Source organism: Centrocercus urophasianus, unplaced genomic scaffold (genome assembly GCF_019232065.1).
Source record: "Centrocercus urophasianus isolate 14NV4802_14NV808 unplaced genomic scaffold, USGS_Curo_1.0 seq_21, whole genome shotgun sequence".
NCBI lineage: Eukaryota > Metazoa > Chordata > Aves > Galliformes > Phasianidae > Centrocercus > Centrocercus urophasianus.
Genome location: NW_024884767.1, coordinates 14420076 through 14441560, shown reverse-complemented (window position 1 = coordinate 14441560; position 21485 = coordinate 14420076). Strand labels below are relative to the sequence as shown.

Sequence of the window (21485 nt, the reverse complement as noted above, 5' to 3'; positions counted from 1 at the left end):
TTGACAGTATGTTGTGGCAGACTGTGAAGGAGGAATGTGAGCGTGCTTGGCAAGGAAATTCCTTTGATCCTAACGAAGGCACAGAGCTTGTCCAGGCCCAGTGAGAACAGAAAGCTATGAAACATTCTGTATCAGATCTAAGCAGGAATAAGGAAGGCTAAGGAAGAATTTGAGGACTGCTTTGCAAAGGACGCTCAAACCGTCAGGAAAAAAGGGTCCTTTTACACGTCAAAGAAAAGTGGTAATGAACCCAATGAAACTGCTTCATGACAAAAGTCTTAGAGAGGAGCTCGGGGATGGCAATGCCATAGATCAGCTCCCCAGGGCATCGGCCAAGACCCCAAGTGCTGGAGTTCAGGGAGTGGCTGAACAGTCCTCAGTCACAGGGTTTCAATTTTCAGAGGTTTTGTGCGCAGCCACAAGCTGGACTATATGATTCTTGTGGATCTCTCCCAACTCATGATGTTCTTTGGTGCTACCTCACTGCACACGTATATGATCACTTTCTGCAGGGTGAGAAACACTCCTAATCCAAATCTCCTACACCTGTCGCTATTTTCTGTAGCCGAGCCAACCGCTTTTCAGGACCGACTTCTGTCGCTACGCAAAGACTGCCTCAGGCTCCCAGCGCACCATCGACTTCGGCACGGCACGTCCCAACCCCCGCTCACCACACGAGGACAGGACAGGACGCGGCCCTCAACCCCGCCCCCCGGCAGGTGCGCGCCGTCCGGCGGGGGCGGATGCTCTCCCGCCTCCGCGCATGCGCGTCGTCGCCGCAGCTGGGATTTCGTCGTCTGAGCCTGCGCGGTCCTTTCTCCCCCCGGGCGAGATGGCGGCGAGGAGTCCGGTCTCGGGAAGCGAGTGAAACGGGCGGCTGAGAGCTGGGGCGGCGGGCAGAGGGTCCCGGTGCCGCGGCCTAGGCGCGCCCGAGGGAGGCGGCCGCTTTGTGGGGGCCGGGACCGCGCGGCGCTCGGGAAGGAGGCGGGGGTCTCCCGTAGGTCGCCGAAGGAATGTGGAGCTGGGGAGACGGGGCAGGGACCGGCCCTGGCCGGTGAGGAGGGGAGCGGTCGCCGAGCCCGCGCCGCGTATGCGCACCCTTCGGCCGCCGCTTCGGGCCGCCCTGGGGGTCCGCTTCGTGGGTCCGCGGCGGAGGCGTCGAGGAACCGCGGCGGCGCTGCCGGGCGGGCGGAGCGAGGCAGACAGGTGAGTACCGTGCCCGCTTCCCCGGGCCGCAGCTCTCCCCACTTCTCACGCAGAGCCCTTCTGGGTTCGTCCCCAGGTGCGTGGTCTTGTTCCCCTCCTGCAGTTTGCCCTGTGGCCCAGCCGGGCCGTCCCCGCTCCGCACAGGGACTGCCTCCCTTAGATGTCGTCCCTCTCGCCCCCGGTCGTGAGTTGTTGGTCACACGACGGAGCCGTTAGTGGCGGTAGTGTTGCGTGATGTGAGTTTACTTCTTGGTTTTGAGCCCAAACCTCTGTCCCCAAAGTATTCGGAGACTTGCTAACTGAAGTGCTGCTGGAATAGGAAGGCAGTAGTAGCGGGGCCCGCTGACTAGTTCTGAGGAAGAGTCCATGAGCTCTCTTCCTTGAAAAGATTTGAAGTCCTTAACCTGCAAAAACCTTCCTCTAGCTGTTAGGTCAGTATTTGACTAAAAAGAGGAGGCTCCAGGGAGGCTCATGTGGCCTTCCAGTACTGGAGGGAAGCTTGCAAATAGGATGAAGACTGACTTTTTAGATGGAGAGAGGACAAGGAATGAAGGCTTTAAACTGAATTGATTAGATTTTAGGAGGAAGTCTTTGACTTAAAGAATGGTGAGGCACTGGAATAGATTGCCTAGAGAAGCTGGAGATGTCCCACCCCTCGAGGCTTTCAGAGCTGGCTTAGATGAGGCCCTGTGCAGCCTGATCTGTTGAGAGGCAGCCCTGCCATGGGATGAGGTTGTTATGTGGATGGGCTTCATTGTCTCTTCCATCCCAAGCCAGTCTTTGATTCTGTGTGTCAGGGTTTTTTAACAAGATGTTAAGAGACTTGCAGGTGAGGGTTGGATCTGTACAGGTATGACTAAACCATAGTTATTGAAGTCATTCCAACCTCAACTGAGGTTTGTAGTTTCAGAAGTTTTCAAATGTAGAGAGAACATTTCAGATTTGAGCAAATGTCAGCCTCACAGTGTAACTGCAGGGTAAAAGAAGTAGAGATGCAAATTTACTCAACTGTGTAATGATTTGTTTGCTGCTGTCCTGTCACCCTTAATAATGAACAGTGTGTTAGTAGTGGCCTGTAAACAGGGAAGACAAACGTTTTGGTAAAGCTGTCCTGGAAACATAACTTCTCAAAAACTAAAGCTTTATAGAAGCTGATTTCACATAAATACTTCTTCCAGCTACTATGTGAATAAGAGATTCTTTTTTTTCTCTGCTCCAGTGGAGAAGCACTAGTTTGAAAGCTTTTTCTCAAGTGGTTTTTGCAAGAGTCAAGTAAAATTAGATAATTAATTGAAAGCAAAGCAGAACTTTTCCTATTCAGGTGCTGTGATCTTGTATTTTTAAAATGAGTTTGAAGGAATTTGTATGCATGCCAGTCCTGAGCACATAAGAATCATTAGTCATCTACAGTAAATGCCAGGAGATCAAAGAGTCACAGAATGTCTTGGACTGGAAGGCACCTTCAAGAACACCCAGTTACAATCCCCTGCCACAGGCGCGGTTGCTTCCCACTAGGTCAGGCTGACCGGTGCTCCGCCCAGCCTGGTCTTGAATGCCTCCAGGGATGGGGCATACACAGCTTTTCTGGCTAGCCTGTGCCAGTGCTTCACCACCCTTTGAGTGAATAATTTTCTCCTAACATCTTATCTAAACTCCCCTACCCTTGCCCTATCGCTATCAGAACACGTAAAAAAAGCCTATCTCTTGTTTATAAACTTCACTAAAGTACTGCTAAGCCATGGTGAGGTCTCTCCAGAACCTTCTCCTCCTCAGACTGAGCAAGCCTGGGTTTTCCTTTATCCCCTTCTTGGAAGTAGAAACAAGTGTTTCTCCTTTCTTTTTTTTTTTTTTTTTTAAGTCACCAAGGGCTTTACCTGACAGCTGTTGCTTTTCGCCTATCATGAAGAGTGATTTGGCAATGTCATCTGGCTCCTTCAGGACTCTGGGACACGCATAGTCTGTGCCATAGGCTTGTACACATTCAGTCTCATTGGGTGTCCTCAAACTTCTGTTACAGGGGGGTAGGTTTTCTTTCCTCCTCTAACTGTTGATGTTCAGTGTCTGGAGATGTGTGAAATATGTGACTGACAGTGAAGACTGAGCTAAAGAACTGAGGTACTCCACAAGCCTTCTCCATGACTCTTGTTGCCATTTCTCCCTTCTTGTTTGTCAGAGGATTACAATCCCCTTAGCCTTCATTAATCAATGTATCTGTAGAATCCCTTTCTTTTTTTCATGCCCAGGTCAATCATCCCTTCTTCCACTACTTCTGTTCCTTCAATTTGACCAGCTGGTCTTTCCTCAGCCATGACAGTTTCCTGCCTCCCCTACTCAATTTCTTATGCCTGGGAGATGGAGAGCTTTTGCTCAGAAAGATGTTCTTTAAGAGCTGCCAGTTCTGCTTTGTTATTTTGTCTCTAAGGACAGCGTCTCAGGGGATGTCATCCCGTAATTCCTTTAACAGATGGAATTTTGCTTTTCTGAAGTTCAGAATCCTGACTTTTTTGGCCTTTTGGCATGCCCACGTTTGCTTGATATCATGGTTTCAAGTTTCTTGATATATTTCTTTTCCTATTATATTTATGACGAAGATTATAGGATAGTTCTGCCATGGAAAAAAGAACTTTGCAGTAGTGAATACTTGAGGTCCTTGAATGCATTACATTTCAGAAGGAATCATAAATGGGTTATTTGGTAAAAGCTTTTATACTTAATGTTATAATGAAAGAAACAAGCCAGAACTCTGGAAATTAAAATGCTAATATACTTGATGATTTTATTTCTAAATATTGCAGTAGTAGATACTATTGAGAATAAAAATGTGTCTTAAGAAATGCAATGAAATGCATGCTTCGGTATACTCAGAGCCTCTGTTGCACAAAATATTTGTCAAGTAACTAGTGTCACAATTGCTGTTTCTTAGATTATCAAACTGCAATGCCATCAACAGTGTGCTGTGCCACAGAGTGTGCAAAGCTTTAGATACTCAGTTTTACTCAATATTATTGTTAAATTATTTGCTGTTAGCAAGCATCTACATTTTGTGTTTATGGTACCTCATGACTTTTGAAAAATATTTATATGTATGTGTGGATATATTTTTTGTAAATATTGCTAGAACTTTATTATTATCCAGATAATATTTTATGTAAAGAGTTGTGTAATGTTTAAACACAGAGTAATAAAACTTAATCCTATAATTGAACAAGAGAGGAAAAGCTTTGATTTGACTAACTTGATCTTGACTAGACTGAAAATTAAGTAAATCAAGCTAGTTTGTACTGTTCTACAGCAGCTAACTTTCAGGCTGTTGAGTAATGAGGAATTACTTTTAGAAATATTTTATGACAGGAAATTCTGAAATATCAGGAGTGGCATGTGAAAGCATAGGGTAGTATGAATCTCATAATTTCAACTGGCAGACTAAACTGCAGGAGTTATTCCATAGCATTATGCAGTGGAAGTCCATTAATTTTCTCTTCACTCACCCCATCTGAAACTTAATGTGAGATTCAGTTTTTTGTTGTGGTTAGGGCTTATATTTTTTGAATTATTATCTTGGACAATAGAAAGAAATGCCTTTTTTCTTTGTATCATTGTGTTTTCACAGTATCCTTTTCAGTTATTTGTATGATGAGTAAGCAATGGATGAGTGTAGTGAAATTATGTAGGTAAACAACTCGGTAAAAGCAATATACACTACTAACCTTTCATGTTTCACTGAGGTTGTTGGAATGATGAGAGAAGGAGAAAGGTCTATCCTAGGATTATTTTATGAGTTTAGCTTTCAATGAAATCTCCATTGTAAGTATGAAAATGCAACATGAAAGTGAGTATGCAAGTACTCAGCTTGGAAATGGAATCCAGTAGTTGTAGCTAATTTTCGAATAGATCTTCTAGTAATTTGCTGATCAAACTGAGGTTATTTTCACCATCCACTGACTGTCAGTTGTACTAAAGTAAAGATGCTCATAGCTTTGAAACCTGCTTCACATACTCCTCTTTTAATGATCTAACACTTAATTCTCTTAGAGTTTTGATTCTGATTAACTTCAGTTCTGACTATAACTTTTGTTTGTTAAGGCTGTGTTAAAATAGCTTTTGTGCTATTGTTGAATTTTGCTTGCTGAGTCACTGTCATTCAGTTTTAATTAAAAGCATGCAACTTTTGTATCAGGTGTAACTGGAGAATGAAGTTATAAGGCAGTAAATACTCACAGAATATATAGACCTCTGATGTTTAGTGGGGATATATTTTTCAATTGAAGAAAAATAAGGTTAGGTTTCATTATCTCCACGTGCTTCTGTTCTACTGCTTGCTTGCCATGATCACCAGGCTCGTATGTAACAATTTGAATTGATCACCAGAGATTAGTAGGGTTCAATGAATATTTTCATTTTGTTTTTTATTATTTAAATATAAGCTGTTGGAAATGAGAAATTTTAAAAGCATGAACGTTCTTGAAAATGGAGAGGCTTATGTTTTGCCTTATAATCTCCATTTGGATTTTCAGAAGGTGAGAAGTAAAATTAAATGAGGGTATCTTTTCAATTAGTTCTGTTAGAGCAGAAAGTAGTTCTATTTATGGAGATGGTGAAATAAATAAAAATTCTGAGCACAGATAGCATTTTGGGAAGTATGAAATGTAGTGATGTTTTTCTCGGATGCACTTGAATCACCAATTGATAGAACATTAACCTCTGGAAAAAGAGACCTTACTTGGGTAGACTTTGTAATTCAGAATAAAAATAATTTAGGCTTGTGTTAGATGGGTAGTGATATCCGTTTTAGTACTGTGATTTCTTCTGAAAGTGGGAAGTTTTTATTCATAATCTGTGGTAGAACACCTGTGGCACGGTAAAGCACCTCTTAGACTAAGTTTGTGAGGTTAATTTTTTTCTTGAAAGTTGCACACTTTTTCTGGAAGTTTGATGTAAATAAAATGCTTATTTATGCAGTTTATGCTTCAAGTGTTGGTTGCTTTAAATAGATTCTGCAGGGTGCTGAGTTTTGCAAGACTGAATTTGCCTGTTAATAGATTGGCCTTTTTGTACTAACTGGCATGTTGGGAGAACTGGAAGAAAACTAGGACTTCCCATTGTTGTGTAACAAGAGTGCAAAGAAATCATGAAAGGATAAATTGTGTGACTTAGCTCTCCTTTTATTAACTGAAAAAGGTTTTCAGGATCACATGAGCTTTTCCTCTTCTCTAAAACACTTGCCATGGAGATCCCATTTTGCTGCTGTTCTTCCGCTTAAAGGGCTTCAGCTAAACTTTTTTGAGCTATGACCATTTAGGAATAGTACTGCATGTTATATATGAAAGGTGTTTGTATACCAAATATGCATATCTGTATACAGAAAGATTTCAAGTTAGCATACATAAAATTTATACAGAAGCTCAACTGTATTTCTTACTCCTGCCTATTCTTACTCATTCTTTCACATCTAGCTTCAGCTGGAAGTTATATATTGTTTTATGACTTGGTCGTGTTTTGCAGCTTTTTTTTTTTTTTTTTTTTTTGAGTAAGAACTTCTGCTTTTTATTATTTAAATTGAAATTCAGTTGAAAAATGAGAAAATTGCCCCCAAGCCTCTCTGGCTTGCTTTGTTTACAGTTTTCACTGGAGTTTGCATTTATATGGCAGGCTTCCTGTTTCATAGTGCGGTGACTTCTGTCTAATAAAATTACTTGAATGTCTAAGTAAGCGTGTCAGAATAAGACTTACAGCTGTCACTGTATGCACTGAAGTGAATTCCTGTTCCGTATTTTGTCTCTTGGCACTTGATTTCTTGTATGGTAACACTTTCTTGTTTTGTGGGAATATGGAAAAGTTTTAGTGTGAATAATAATATGGCAAATGGGTTCAAACATGGTAGTGAAAATTGCTGTGCGTAATATTAAGAGTTCTTATAGCTTTAGTTATAATGCCTCATCAGACTTGTATTTGATTTACATTTTGTTTGGCAAAAATACGGTGAACCTGAACGCACACTACTTGGGTAAATCAAGCAGCATTGTTCTGAGTCCACATTGCTACTTTTATTATCCTTGCAGAAACATTATTCTGATGGAAACAAAATGTTACCACAATGGAATTATTGCTAGTAGTGTCTCCACATTGCATGAAACTCGGCTTGGGTTTGTGTTGGAATTATTTCCTGGAAGTCAAGGGGTATTTAAAAAAAAAAAAAACCAAAAAAAAAAAAAACCAAACAAGCAAAAAAAAAACAACGAAGTGCAGTACAGCATGTAGTAAGCAGAGACTATTTTTTACTGTTGCTGAGCTGGGCTTTCTACAACTAACAGTTTGTTATGAACACTATGTAATGACCGTTGGCTTTCTCTCTTAGAACATTTTTTTTCTTCATAATTCAACAATTGCGATGATGGTTCTCCTATTTTTTTATAAGTAGCTGTGAAAGCAGTGTTGTGGGTGCAAAGTTCTTGATCACCATGTCTTATCTTGCAGCTCTATCCTCAGAACAGATTTGTCAAGTTCGTGCGGTTTGCGAGAAATGTTATTTCACAGAATCACAGAATTGTAGGGGTTGGAAGGGAGCTCCAGAGATCATCGAGTCCAACCCCCTGCCAAAGCAGGTTCCCTACAGCAGGTCGCACAGGTAGGCATCCAGGCAGGTCTTGAACATCTCCAGAGAAGGAGACTCCACCACCTCCCTGGGCAGCCTGTTCCAGTGCTCCGTCACCTCACTGTAAAGAAGTTCTTGCGCACATTTGTGCAGAACTTCCTGTGCTGCAGCTTATGTCCGTTTCCCCTTGTCCTGTCTCCACTCACCACTGAAAAGAGTCTGGCCTCACAACTATGGCCCCCACACCTTAGATATTCAAAAACCTGGATCAGGTCCCCTCTCAGTCGTCTTTTCTCAAGGCTGAGAATTTATGAGAATTTAATTTAATTTATTTATATATTTATGCCAATTATGCCTGTATATGAAGGAGATTATAGGGAGAACTGTTGATGGTGAGAGCAGTTACGTCTTGTAGCTAAGAGACACTTAGGAGGAGTGTGCTGCAGGACAAGCACACTGAAAAACTCAGGTGAGTATACAACTGTACCTGTATTTCAGTGCTTTTATGTGAGGAGGGAGTCAGGGTAAGCTTTAGTTACTACTACTTCTCAGCATAGACCTGAAGAACAAACTGCACAGCTTGAGGAGCAGTAGTACATGCTGTTGTATTAGGCCTACATAATGTAATGGCTCTTTCTGAGTGTAAACAGGTTCTCTGTGAGGGAATGAATAACGTTTTTACCTCAGTCTGTAAATCAAATACAAAATCAACTGTTTGTTTTGTATATAAACTAGTGACAAGATACATGCAAATTCTAGGATGCCTTAGTGTATAGTTACACACTTCTTTGGATGTGTTTGAGAACATGTGAAGAATATCCTGGGAAATAAATTTACCATGTTGATATTTACTCACTGGAATTAAGTTATGTAAGATGAGACAGCCAACTGAGGTTGTTTAGTCTGGGGAAAAGGAGGCTGAGAGGAACCTTACTGGTCTCTTCAAATACCACAAGGGTGATTGCAGTGAGAGCAGGGTTGGTCTCTTCTCGGTGATAGGACAAGGGGAAATGGCCTCAAGTTGCACCAGGGTAAATTTAAGTTGGATATCAGGAAGCACTTCTTTACAGAAAGGGTTGTTAAGCAGTGGAATAGGCTCCCCAGGGAGGTTGAGTCACCATCCCTGGATGTGCTTAAAAACCATCTGGATGTGGTGCTCAGGGACATGATTTAACAGTGTATTGTTAGAGTTAGGGTAGTATGGTTAGGTTGTGGTTGGACTCGATCTTTAAGGTCTTTTCCAACCTGAGTGATTCTATGATTCCTTTGTTTTTTCTTACATGCAATTAAATGCTAAGTTCTAGTTCCAAAGCCTTGAAATATTATCAGAAGTCTTAATGGTTTGTAAAGACTGGATGAAGTTGGTGATCTTCACAGTATTGTTGCATATCTGTAAAAATATATATTCTGTATATGATGTAGTGTATGATTTAATCTTTGTTGTATCATGTTGCAGTCTACTTACGTTAGTGAATGTGTTGTCTATTTAATCTTCAAGCTATTCAGTGAAGGCATCAACTAGATAGGCACTTCATTTTTCATGAGAAAGAAAAGTTATCAACCATTCCTAGTAAGAAGTGTTTTTAGTTCTTTTGTAATCCTCTTTGAGCTTACTGCTAGCTTTGGGGAGGAATTCTCTTAACTTATGTCTAAAATAGAGTCTAAAATAGAAAATTTCCTTTTATGATGCACAAAGCATGTAAGTCGAAGGGCTAAGTAGATGTGGTTGTTTGTTACTATATTAGGTACAAGGCTAATGTTGTTTTAAACTTTCTGTAGTTCTTTGTTTTTAAATGTGAGGAACAAACAGGTTTAGGTATTTGAATTAAGCACTCCACAAAGGAAACATGTGAATGCCTAGAATAATGGAGTTTCTGGAGTTAAATGCTTGCATTCTCACTGAGATTTTTTTTCAGTTTCTTATCTGCTGCTCAGAAAGTTCTGTGCTCAAAATCTCTGCTCTTTCTAAACTATTTCCCACAGAATTTGCAAACCCAAGGACTCATCATGTTAAGTCATCTTAATTTGTATTAATCATGAGAGACTTGCTTGTGAAATGGATTTGGTTTAACTGTTGGCTGTCGGCAAGTGCAATATATGAAAATCTAGACTGCAGAAAAGAAAACAAATGCTGATTGTTAGAACTTACTTCTGGCATCAATAGCCTCCTCTACAGATTTGGAGTGAGAACACTTGTACTGACCAAATTACTGGCACCAACTGGCACCTGTTATTGCCAAAAACGCAGTGTCAGTAGGCAGTGCTGTGGTATGTGAGGTTCTGAGGCTAACAGAATGACCATATTCCTTCCATGATCTTGCTTTTAACACAAAACTGAATTGGCTTTTTTTAGCAGTCTTCAGATTCTCTCCTCTTTCAGTAGAATTGATATGTTGGGATTTTGTTCCACGGTATCCAAGCTGTTCAAATACAACCCCTTCATTGTATAGAACTCTAGTTCTAGTCCAATCAAGAAGAGTGGTGATTCAAATATATGTGAAATTAGTTTCCACAAATAGAACAATAAGAAGCAGGAGTTCCTGCCCTTTGCTTTAACATTTTTGTACATTTTGGATTTTGCTGTTGTGATTTGTGGAAACCATAGGTCTTAATTAGAAATATAAGCTCAAAAGGACATCAGCTATTGCATTTTATTCTTTGGTTCCAAATATAGCTTATTTCTTTGTATGTATTGTCATGTATGTTCATCAGTTTAAATTCCATGTTCTGAATATGACTCAGGATGGTAATGCCAGAATAGGATAGTGGTACTAAATTCAGTTGTGTAAGTCTCTAAATTTTGTTCAGCTCCAGAAACTTTGAAGATCTGGAACTCAGTTTGGAATCAGTGAAACAGTTCTAATTTAAATCTTGTTTTCACGTGGGTGTCATTCTGATTGCTTCCTGGTCACCAGGAGATGCAGAATATGCTTGAGTACTGGCTCATAAATAAGTGTGGCTATTATATTATTTTAGGATATTAGAATAACCTTGAAAATTTACTGTGTGCACTGTAGATCTGTGCTTGCATTCAGTTAGATTTCGCTTGTTATTGTCCTAATATGTGAGTGCTCTCCAGTAGCCAGAGTATTATGAGAATTCCAGTTGGTTAATGTAAGACTAATAGGATGTTTGAATTGGCATGGAATTAGGTCTCTGACAAAAGATTTAGATGCCAGTCTAAGTGATGGCTTGTTAATTAAATGTCTAAATGTCTTTGTTAAGACCTTGAGAACTAGACTTGATTCATAAAGCCTTTTCCAAAAAATGTTTCAAGTGCTAGAAGCTGAAAAGAATGAACTGAATAGAGAAAGAGACCTTGTCTTCCTCTAAAACCAGTGGATTTGTGTATTGCTTTATTTGCATGAAAAAGTGCATACTATTCCAAGTCTCTCTCAATTTTATTGTAAGCAAGATGTCCAGATCTTTTCGTTACTAATGAAACAGGGACTTCAGTGATACAAAGGTAGTGAACAGTCCATGTGGCAGTCTAGTGTGTGTGCATCAGGGAAGACTTGAAACTAGTTGACAGCAAAATGTGGTGGTAATTTGCTATGCTGATTATTTTTAAGATTACTTGGCCATTTTAGAATGTTCTACCTCACTTTTCAAAAGAATATTGGAAAAGCATCTGCCTTTGGCATGCTAGTTATCGTGACTAGCTTTGCATTAACTTTCCACTATTATATTCTTGCCTTTAAAGTCAACTGCTCTGAGAGTAGATAGCGTAGAAAGAAGTTTGTTCTTTGTTCAGTGAAACTGAGGTTTTCACTGCTTCAGACTTTTCTGACTTGTACTTGCAAATGTTGGAGTTCTTTTCAAAGACAGGCAATTGTCCGTGCAGCCAGTTAGTCTATACCTTCACTGCTTGAAGAATTTTATTCAATTCATGTTTATTACCAGTGGTACAATAAACATACATGGATAGTGCTTTTTATCATTCTTGCTTCTGCTCTGCACGTTCCAAATTATTTTACAATTATTTTGCAAGAATGTCTGAATCAACCAATGTTAGACAAACCTCATGTCCATAAAGGCATAATTCCTGTCTGAAGCAACAACATTGCTCCCAGCCTTTAGATTGTTACTGGGTACGTAAGCTGAAAAGTAAGGTTGGCAAATGCTAACAGTGAGCTTCGTGAAAACATTGGCTCTTAGAGAGATGCAGTGTAAATAAAAGAACATGACAGTATCTGCCAGAGATTTGTAGCTCACTTGTCTTTTAGTGAGCTCATACTCTACAACCTTTTGTGGAAGTGCTTTAACTTGATCGTTGTAGTCATGCTTTAGTTTGTGACTGAAGCGTAGGTGTAACCTTCTATGTAGTGAGTCTAGGCATTCCAATCACATCATTCATCCAGGTGACTTTAATCACATACATGTTTGCTCACATGATGAATGAATATAATGCAATTAATGTTATGTTACATTTTTTTATATTACTTTATATATCGTGTTTGGACACGAGATGGAGTAAAAATTCTGGGAAATAAGGTAGGAAGTGAGAAAGATGTACAATTCATCCATAGTCTTCAGAATATTTCAGTTCCTGACATTTCTTACTGCAGAAGGACTTTGTTCATGTGACAGAAGAGATTTTGTCAATGACATCCAATCTTTCCTGTTGTGTCATCCTTGTCAGAACAAATATCTACTGTGAAGATTTCTTTATTCTGCCCCCTGGAGCAATTAGCTTGAGAAATAAACCCCTTCTGTTCTACTTAAAAGTGATTAAAATTCTTGGGATCTCAGCACAAAATTTGCCATCACAAATTCACAAAATGGCCAGGGTTGGAAGGGGGCCTCAAGGATTATGAATCTCCAACCCCCCTGCCACATGCAGGGCCACCAGCCTCCACATTTAATACTAGACCAGGCTGCCCAGGGCCCCATCCAATCTGGCCTTGAACACCTCCAGGGATGGGGCATCCACAACTTCTCTGAGCAGCCTGTTCCAGCACCTCACCACTCTTACAGTAAAGAACTTCTCCCTGACATCCAACTCAAATCTTCCCTCCCTCAAAAACATTTCCCCTTATCCTACATTTATCAACCCTTTCAAAGAGTTGATTCCCCTCCTGTTTGTAGGCTCCCTTTGGGTACTGAAAGGCTGCACTGAGGTCACCTTCTCTTCTCCAGACTGAACAAGCCCGGCTCCCTCAGCCTGTCTTCATAGGGGAGGTGCTCCAATCCCCTGATCATCTTTGTGGCTCTCCTCTGGATCCTCTCCAAGAGCTCCCTGTCTTTCTTGTATCTGGGGCTCCAGACCTGCACACAGTACTCCAGGTGGGGTCTCATAAGAGCAGAGTAGAGAGGGACAATCACCTCCCTGTCCCTGCTGGTCACCCCTCTTCTGATGGAGCCCAGGATACCGTTTGCCTTCTGAGCTGCAAGAGCACACTGCTGGCTCATGTTAAGCTTTTCATCCATCAAGACCCCAAGGTCCTCCTCTGTGGGGCTGCTCTCAAGGACTGCTCCTTCCAGTCTGTGTGGATGCCTAGGATTCCTCTGGCCCAAGTGTAAAACCTTGCACTTTGCTGTGTTGAACCTCATCAGATTCACCCAGGCCCACCTTTCTAGCCTGTTGAGGTCCCTCTGAATGGCATCCCTTCCTTCCACTATGACAACTGCACCACTCAGCTTGGTGTCATCAGCAAACTTGCTGAGGGAGCACTTGATTCTGAAGTCATCGATAAAGATGTTAAAGAGCACTGGTCCCAAGATGGATCCCTGTGAAATGCCTCTCGTAACCAGCCTCCACCTAGACATAGAGCCATTGATCACCACCCTCTGTCTTTGGCCTTTCAACCAGTTTCTTATCCATCGAGTTTCTTATCCACCCATCAAATCCACATCCCTCCAATTTGGAGATAAGGGTGTGGTGGGGACCATGTCAAAGGCCTTGCTCAAGTCCAGCTAAATGACATCGGTCGCCTTTCCCTTGTCCACCGATGCTGTCACTCCATCATAGAAGGCCACCAGATTGGTTAAGCATGACCTTCCCTGGTGAAGCCGTGCTGGCTGTTCATGGATCACACACCTATTTCTCATGTCATCAAGTATGTCGTCCAGGAGGATTTGTTCCATGGTCTTTCCAGGCACAGAGGTGAGTCTCACCAGCCTGTAGTTCTCCCAGTCCTCCTTGCTCCCTTTCTTATAAATGGGGGTGACATGATCCTTCCTCCAGTCATCTGGGACCTCACCTGACAGCCACGACTTTTCAAATATGATGGAGAGCGGCTCAGCAACCACCTCAGCCAGCTCCTTCAGGACCCTGGGATGCACGCCATCTGGCCCCATAGACTTGTACACATTCAGCCTCATGAGGCGGTCTCGGACTTGCTCTGCCGACACAGTGCGGGGGGATTTACTCTCCTGGTCTCCACATAGAGGCAGGGCCCAGGGACGTGAGAAGTACTACAGTCCTAGCTGCCAGTGAAGACCAAGGCAGAGAACTCATTCAGTACCTCAGCCTTGTCTTCGTTCGTTGAAGTCAGTTTCAGTTTACCAAAGGAGGTACACTCACTTTGGCCTGTCTCTTCTGGCCAATATACCTGTAGAAAGTTTTCCTATTGTTTTTCACGTCCCTTACCAAGTTCAGTTCTGCCTGTGCCTTGGCTTTCTTGATCCCAATGGTAATGTTTTATTTGAAATTTTTACTTCCGTAAGATAACACATCTTATGGTTGCTAAAGTTCAATCAGGAATATTCATTCTGAGGTGAATTTAAACTGAAATGGTTTGATTTCTAACATTAAAATGATATAAATTCTAGTTGAGGATGCTGTGTTAGAGTAGTTATTGCTCTTTGTTAGCTGTTCTGTGTAAGTCAACTAAGCAAACCATTTGGAGGAGAAAGTTCTAATTATTGATTGTGGTTTTCCTTGAATCTCAGTTGTTTGAGATTAATGTTCTAGCTGACTTGCTTGGAATCTTTGAAGATACTTTTTCTTTATTCAAGATCAAAATGCTGGGAGCATATGCTCGGGGAAAAAAGGAGTGTTCTTCTAGTATACTTAGCAATAGAGAGAACTTAATATTAGTTGTGATTGTTTAAAGCTTTTCCTTTACATATCTATAGGGCTTGGAATCTGAAATAGGAAATGTAGCTGTAGTCAATATGGTACTTTGGCCTGAGACTTTCAAGGGAGTTGCAATATTATACACTTCAATTGTGCAATTACATCGTGTGTTCTAAGATTGAATGCATGCAGTTTCATTATCTTGACTGTCTACAATGAGTAGGTGGTGGTCCTGGGTCCAAGCTGGAAAAGGGAAGCTAGCATTCAAATGTGTGCTCAGACACCCATCAGCTCTTTTCTTCCCTTGATTTTTTTTTTTTTTCCCAGTACTCTTATGAAGTAACTTGGGCAGCATTAAATTTTTAATTGGGTCTTTTCCCGTTTTAACTTTTTTTTTTTTTTTTTTTTTTTTTTTCTCTGAGGTAGCACATTGGTTTCCAAGATCAAGAATGGGCTATAGAAAAGCTAGCTTTTTGTGAGTTGTGAAAGTACAGAACATTTGGCACTAGTTAAATGTATGAATCTTGCTTCTGGAAGCAGTATGCCCAGAGGTTTAATGAGTGTTCAGTTATTTTTTTTTCTCCTGAACTGGAAATAAGCATACTGATCAAATACATGGTCTGTCTGAATTGATAGAATTTGAGTAGACTGAGTCATACATCCCACCTTGAATTTTTGTTCATTTCTGACTGTTAAGCAAACTAAACCTTTATTATCAGGAGAAAGTGTCCTAAGGTATCAGACCTCTTGGATTTTACATAAAGAATCCCCCAAAATATAGGTTTGAAAAGTCTGTTTTTCAACCTTGCTGGTGTTACAGGAATGAAGTCTTGAACTCTGAAAGATAAACTGAACAACTCATAGTCTCTCCTCCTCTCACACCACCATAAACCCTCATTTTGAAATGAAGTGGTGGATTTCAGTTTTGAAAACATCCACTAAGCTATGCACAAGAGAAGAAAAAGATGTTTAGTATGCCACCAGTGCCTAAAGGATTGTGTCACAACCAGTTCCCTAAGGGCTTGAAACCCAAGCTACCAAAGGAAGCTTTTTTTTATTGTAATAATTAAGCTGAGGAGTAACACTTCCAAAAGAAAAACAAACAAACAGACAAACCCTAACCCAAAAATCTTACGTAAGTCATTACACTTAATTAATATGGGTATGAGCAAGAAAATTGTGTGCTAGCCAATTGTCTCTGGGATGCTTTGCACTACATAGGATCATGTCCATTCTGTAGGAGTGCTGCTTCCCATGAGCCTTATCTCTGTATTCACAGAGTTTAACCAGTGGTAGTAAGTTCTGGTCCTATGGGGGGAAAAAAAAAACCTAAGCTGGAGGATTTCCTTTCCAGATTTTAACAAGCAGTCAGCTTAATGCTTATACTCTAAGACTTGACTGTAATTATTGCAACACATTGATTGTATACACATTGCAAGGAATTACATTCTTGAGGTACTAAATCAATTTAAAGCCAATTGTGAGTCTGTACTGATGGGTATGATGTCTGTATAAAACATACAGTATCTTAAAAAGCAGTATTTCTTAAATAAATGCCTTGTTTCACCTTGTGGACTTAAACACTTAGTTTCATCTTTATAAGCTCCTATTGAGCTTCTGTGATTTTGTTTATTACACAGGTATTGGGAAATTCAGTTCCAGTTTATCTTACTTCTGGCTACTGGACCCCTTAAACTTCCTGACAGACTTACAAATATTTCCAATATACAAAAGTAAAAAAAACCAGCTTCTTGCTAATTGATTAAGCTGCACTCTATAAACCATACAACTAAATCTTACTTAGCAATTGTGCCATTTTGTGGTTATGTTGTGAGCTTTTCGTTACTTTGTTGTGTTCTAGAACATGGATTTGTTTTAGCTTTTTAAGGAAAATGTATGTATGCTCAGATTCTTTGTCAACAATTTATTTTGTAGTGGACAGGTTTTAGATTGATTTTTATATAGTTGTCATTGAAGAGCCTTTGGGACTCAAATGCAAGAGTTTAAAAGATTGTAATTAAAAGCTATGACTGAGGAAGATCTTGGTGGTGTTTCTAGACCTTGACACAGTATTTTCTTAATACAGCAGTCTTTAAGAATTTTTCCTGTAGCTACCCATAGTGAAGTTAATAGCTAGAACTTTTTTGTCTCTGCAAACATGGAACGTGATGGTTAGCGTACCTTTGTAAAAGGTCTTTGCTTATAGGATTCCACAAAAGTTGACCTTTTCTCCTTTTCAATATCCTGGGAATAGCGCATGTTGATGGCCTTCAGCTAAATAGATTTTTAACTGATTTATTGCTGCTGAAATGTCAGAATGCTTACAAGAAATCAGCTCTTGCATTAAGAACATCTGGTTCAAACCAAACAAAGGAAAGACTGAAAAAGATGACTGTGAAGAAAAAAGTAAATATTCCAACAACATGACAGAGCTTCCATTTGTCAGAATGGTATGAAGTTCTGGGATGCTCACAAGCTGCCCATAAAGCTCAAATGACCATGTAGCATTCTGTTTCTCATAGTGACCTCTTGTCATCCTCAGTGTACTAAGGGACTGAATCTGATTATTCATTTGCATATGTATTCGTCTGTTTGTCATTTGCAGATGTGAATGCTGTCTTCTTATGGCTGATGCTAAATGTAAAAAATGTTGCTCTGTCATGTAATTCTGGCCACCGTAGCTGTTCTGTGTGTCTACTCAGCCTCTTCTACAGGGTCTGACTCTGAATCAGTTTCTGAGCAGCTCGTGACTATGCAGCCATGGGTAAGAATGTAAATCAGTCAAAAGCTGAGCTACAGCTAAGAACAGAGTAGGCTAAAATGAAGTGTTTTCTTCGCATGAGGTCACTCTAGTGAAGATGAGACAGATCCAGAGCCTGGCACTCCCCACGAAGCAGAGGGAAATATAAAATTCTTGATCTTTCTGTAAACATGTAATCTTTTTCTGTTCTAGAGACCAGTTAGGGAAGAAAGGAAAAATAAGAAGGATGTTCCCTAGGGAGCAGATTTTTATCGTGAAACATTTTCTCTAGAGAATCTTACAGGTACATTAGACGTGGACTCTTACAGAATATATTCAGCACTACAGATTGAGTAAAAATTTAGTGAAATTTAGTAAAAAATTGAGTAAATATTTAGCTTGCTGAGGATTTGGAATCATCAGATGGGCGCATACATGAATCAGTGAGCTAGAATAAACCAAACTTGAAAGTCAACTCAAGTTTTCCTGAGTAATGTGAACTTACTTTCTGAACATATTACAGACAAATGATAATTTCCTAGCTTGTGACAAAAAAAAAAGCGCCTGAAAACCAAGGAACTTTCTTTCAAACTTTTCCAAATTTTTGCGACAGCCCAGCCTTTTAGTGGACTGAATAAACACCATCAGTTTTGATTTGTTGCATTTGTTTTGTTACAAAAACAGCTCTTTGTAAAGGACTGCCGTATTTGTACATATACAAAAATGTTTGTAAAATAATGCAGATCATCAGTATTGGATAAAATGAAGATATCTGCAGCATGTTTGAGGGTGTGTGAGCTGATGTAGGTATGTATTGAACATCTGTGTTGCCTTTCATCTGAGATAAAGTAGAATATTGATATGATTTACTCCTGGTGCCTTTGAGTTCAGGCCCAGGTTACATAACTCATTTTGATGATATTTGAACAGAGAAAATTCTAGTGAAGACTTGTACTCTGAGGTAAATTAGAAGTGAGATCTATTAAGTGTTGTGCTTTTTTACTGTTGAAAGAGCCTAAAAAAACACAGAGGAAAGGCTGGAAAAGTAACATGCATCGTGCTAAGAAAGAAAAAAAACCTCAAGGTATGGCTGGAATAAAAAATGGTAATTACAACACAAATACAGTACGCTATTTTACATGCTTGAAAAGAGCTGCAGCAGAAGAAATGCAATACAGGGATACTGTGGCATTCTTAATTAGAAGATTAGAAAACCATAGTAAATGAAACACTAAGCTAGTGGGGGATGGGGTTCCTTATCACAGAATCACAGAATGGGGTTGGAAGGGACCTCAGGAGATTAGAGTCTAACTCCCCTACTGAAACAGGTACCCTACAGTATGTTGCAGAGGTAGACATCCAGACAGGTCTTATGTATTTCTATAGAAGATGACTCCACAACTTCTCTGGGCAATGTGTTCCAGCTCCATCAGCCTTCCTGTAAAGTTGTTTTTCTACATGTTTGTACGGTGGTACTGATGCTCAACTCTTAGTCCATTACTTCTTGTCCCGTCACTACACACCACCAAGAGGTATAAACATTTGTCAGATCCCTTCTCAGTCATCTTTTCCTCAGGCTGAACAAACCCAGGTTACTTTCCTCATGTGGGAAATTCTCCAGGCCCTTTATCATTTTTGCTGCCCTCTGCTGCAGTCTCCTGTCTTTTTTGAACTGGGGAGCCCGGAGCTGGACATAAATGTTGCCTCACCGTGACAAATTAAGAGAGGGAGGATCACCTCTCTTCACTTGCTGGCCACACTTTTTAATGGACCTTTTATACCTCAGATAGGGGAATGTTTGTGGATGGTCAAGTTTGCTTTGTTATCATTTGCTATATAAACCTCTTCCATTATTGTTCTTGTACTGTGTTTAGAGTATCTGATTAATCACCTTCAGGTACTGGAAGGCTGCTGTAAGGTTCTTCCCAGAGCCTTCTCTTCTGAGGAGAGCTCCATCTCTCTTAGCCTGTCCTCATAGGCAGGTTTTCCAGCTCTGTGATCATCTTTGTGCCTCTTCTCTGGCCCTGCTATGGCAGCTTGGTGTCCTTCTTGTGTTGTGGGCTCCGGAACTGGATGCAGTGCTCCGAGTGGAATCTCAGGAGATCAGAGTAGAGGGGCAGAATCACTTCCCTTGACCTGCTGGTCATGCTTCTCTTATGCATGCAACCCAGGATATGGTATGGCCTGCAAGTGAACACTGCAGGCTCACATGAAGTCTTTCATCAACTGACACTCCCAAATCCTTCTCAGGACTGTTCTCAAGCCATGCTCTGCTCAACCTGTCCTTCATCTGTAATATTACAGATTGACCTATGACACCTTGCTGGATCTAACTCGTGACCAAAATGAAGCTGTCTTTCTCCTTAAATCTTTATTTATTTTAATTTGCAACAAGAAACCTGCATGCAGATGGAAAAAAATACTGAGAAGGAAAAAAGCATGAGTGGGAAATGTCTCCAGAGTACAGTATTTCCAAACAAATTGAGGAACTGGCAAACAATAGGGAGCATTACCTAATAACGGATGTAAGGAACAGGTGATAGCTTTCTGTAAATCTCACTTATTTATGAGTTTATTAAGTAGAATACATTTCCCTACTTTTCTCATTCAACTTATGCTATGTTATGTGACTTTCAGGTTGTTAAATGACCCTGTGCAAGACAGATCTTTATGGAAGAATCTTTTTAAGCTTAGCACTTAAATAGCACTGCCTTAGTGAAATTTTAGTACATTAGCGTAACAAAATTGTACAAGAACAACTTACTGTCTGATTCTCTATATTCAGGTCAGAAATTCTGTGCTTATTTCTATAGGACCAATGTCAGAAAAGTTGAGTGCAGATGGCCTGAATGATGCATTAGGAACAGTTTTTTTCTCTATTCTTTTCTGCATGTTAATGAGAAAGATGATACTACAGTTTCTTGATCCTAACAAAACCTTTTTTTTCTGATTGTCTGAAGTCATTTGGTATGGGGAAATAACATACAGTGTTTCTCAAAGGAACATGATGGGCAAAGTAGGAAGATAGCACTACACCATCAAGAAATAATTAATGCTGATAGGGCATATTATGAGGATCAGAACTGTGTGTACATAGAAGCTATGCCTGGTCTTAGTCGTGTGATAAGAACAAGGTTCAGAGGGAACAGTGCTCACTTTTAGTGTAGCAGTGAGAAGTGAAAGCACCTTCACAATTTCCAGGGCGGTGAAAAGCAAAGAGCATGTTATGCTCCAGTGATTTTTGAACTAAATTTAAAGGAGGCAATCTTTGGTTATAGCAGCTGCTGTAATAGTTTATCAAGTTCTGTATTAAGGTGAAATTTGAGTATGTTAAACAGATGTAAAGTGTTTTCAGTGTACTTTGTTAATAAAGTCTGCTTATGCTGCCTTACTAAAGTTGCAAACTGATCTAAATCAATGTGTAAAACTTCCATAAGTAATGAAGTTCTGAAGATGATATCTCTTAGACTGGTGATGCTGCGTTTCACATTTGTGAATAATAACTACAGTGCCTGGCAACAGGGGGAGAGAGAGAGTTTAGCTCATTATCCCACCTGCTCGCTGTGCTGAGCCTCTGAAATAACACTGTGCATGAGAGAGATACCAATAAGAAAGAGATAATAGCAGGACCATTTATGGTTAAACTGTCTAAAACCAGAAGATTTATTGCATTTTTTGTTACAGTAGTCTTGATTTTTATGAAGCAAGTATATGTTTGGGAGAATGTCTTTTATGTTTTTAAAAACATGTGGGTCTCAATCTGTTCAGAGCTTCTGTTTGGTATCAGTAGATTTGGATGATAAGGAAGTTTTAAAAAAAGTTTGAGTTTATAGCTAAAATTATTCTTGGTCTCAAACTGGATTTATATATATGTGGTTAATTTGAAAGTAGTGTACAGATTACATCAAATATTCTATGAAAAGATT

At 40.2% G+C, this 21485-nt stretch overlaps 1 protein-coding gene across 7 annotated transcripts in view; it reads left to right on the top strand.

Annotated features, from left to right (window-relative positions):
- Nucleotides 1-1147: 1147 nt before the first annotated feature.
- Nucleotides 1148-21485, top strand: part of APC (APC regulator of WNT signaling pathway) — a 93581-nt gene continuing 73243 nt past the window's right edge. For 6 of the 7 annotated variants that reach the window (XM_042822803.1, XM_042822802.1, XM_042822804.1 and 3 more), the window contains exon 1: nt 1148-1206. The gene's annotated coding sequence lies outside the window, so the exon portion shown is untranslated. Of the gene's footprint in view, nt 1207-1316; nt 3228-21485 lie in introns of those variants that run through there. The other variant, XM_042822800.1, reaches the window with a different exon arrangement.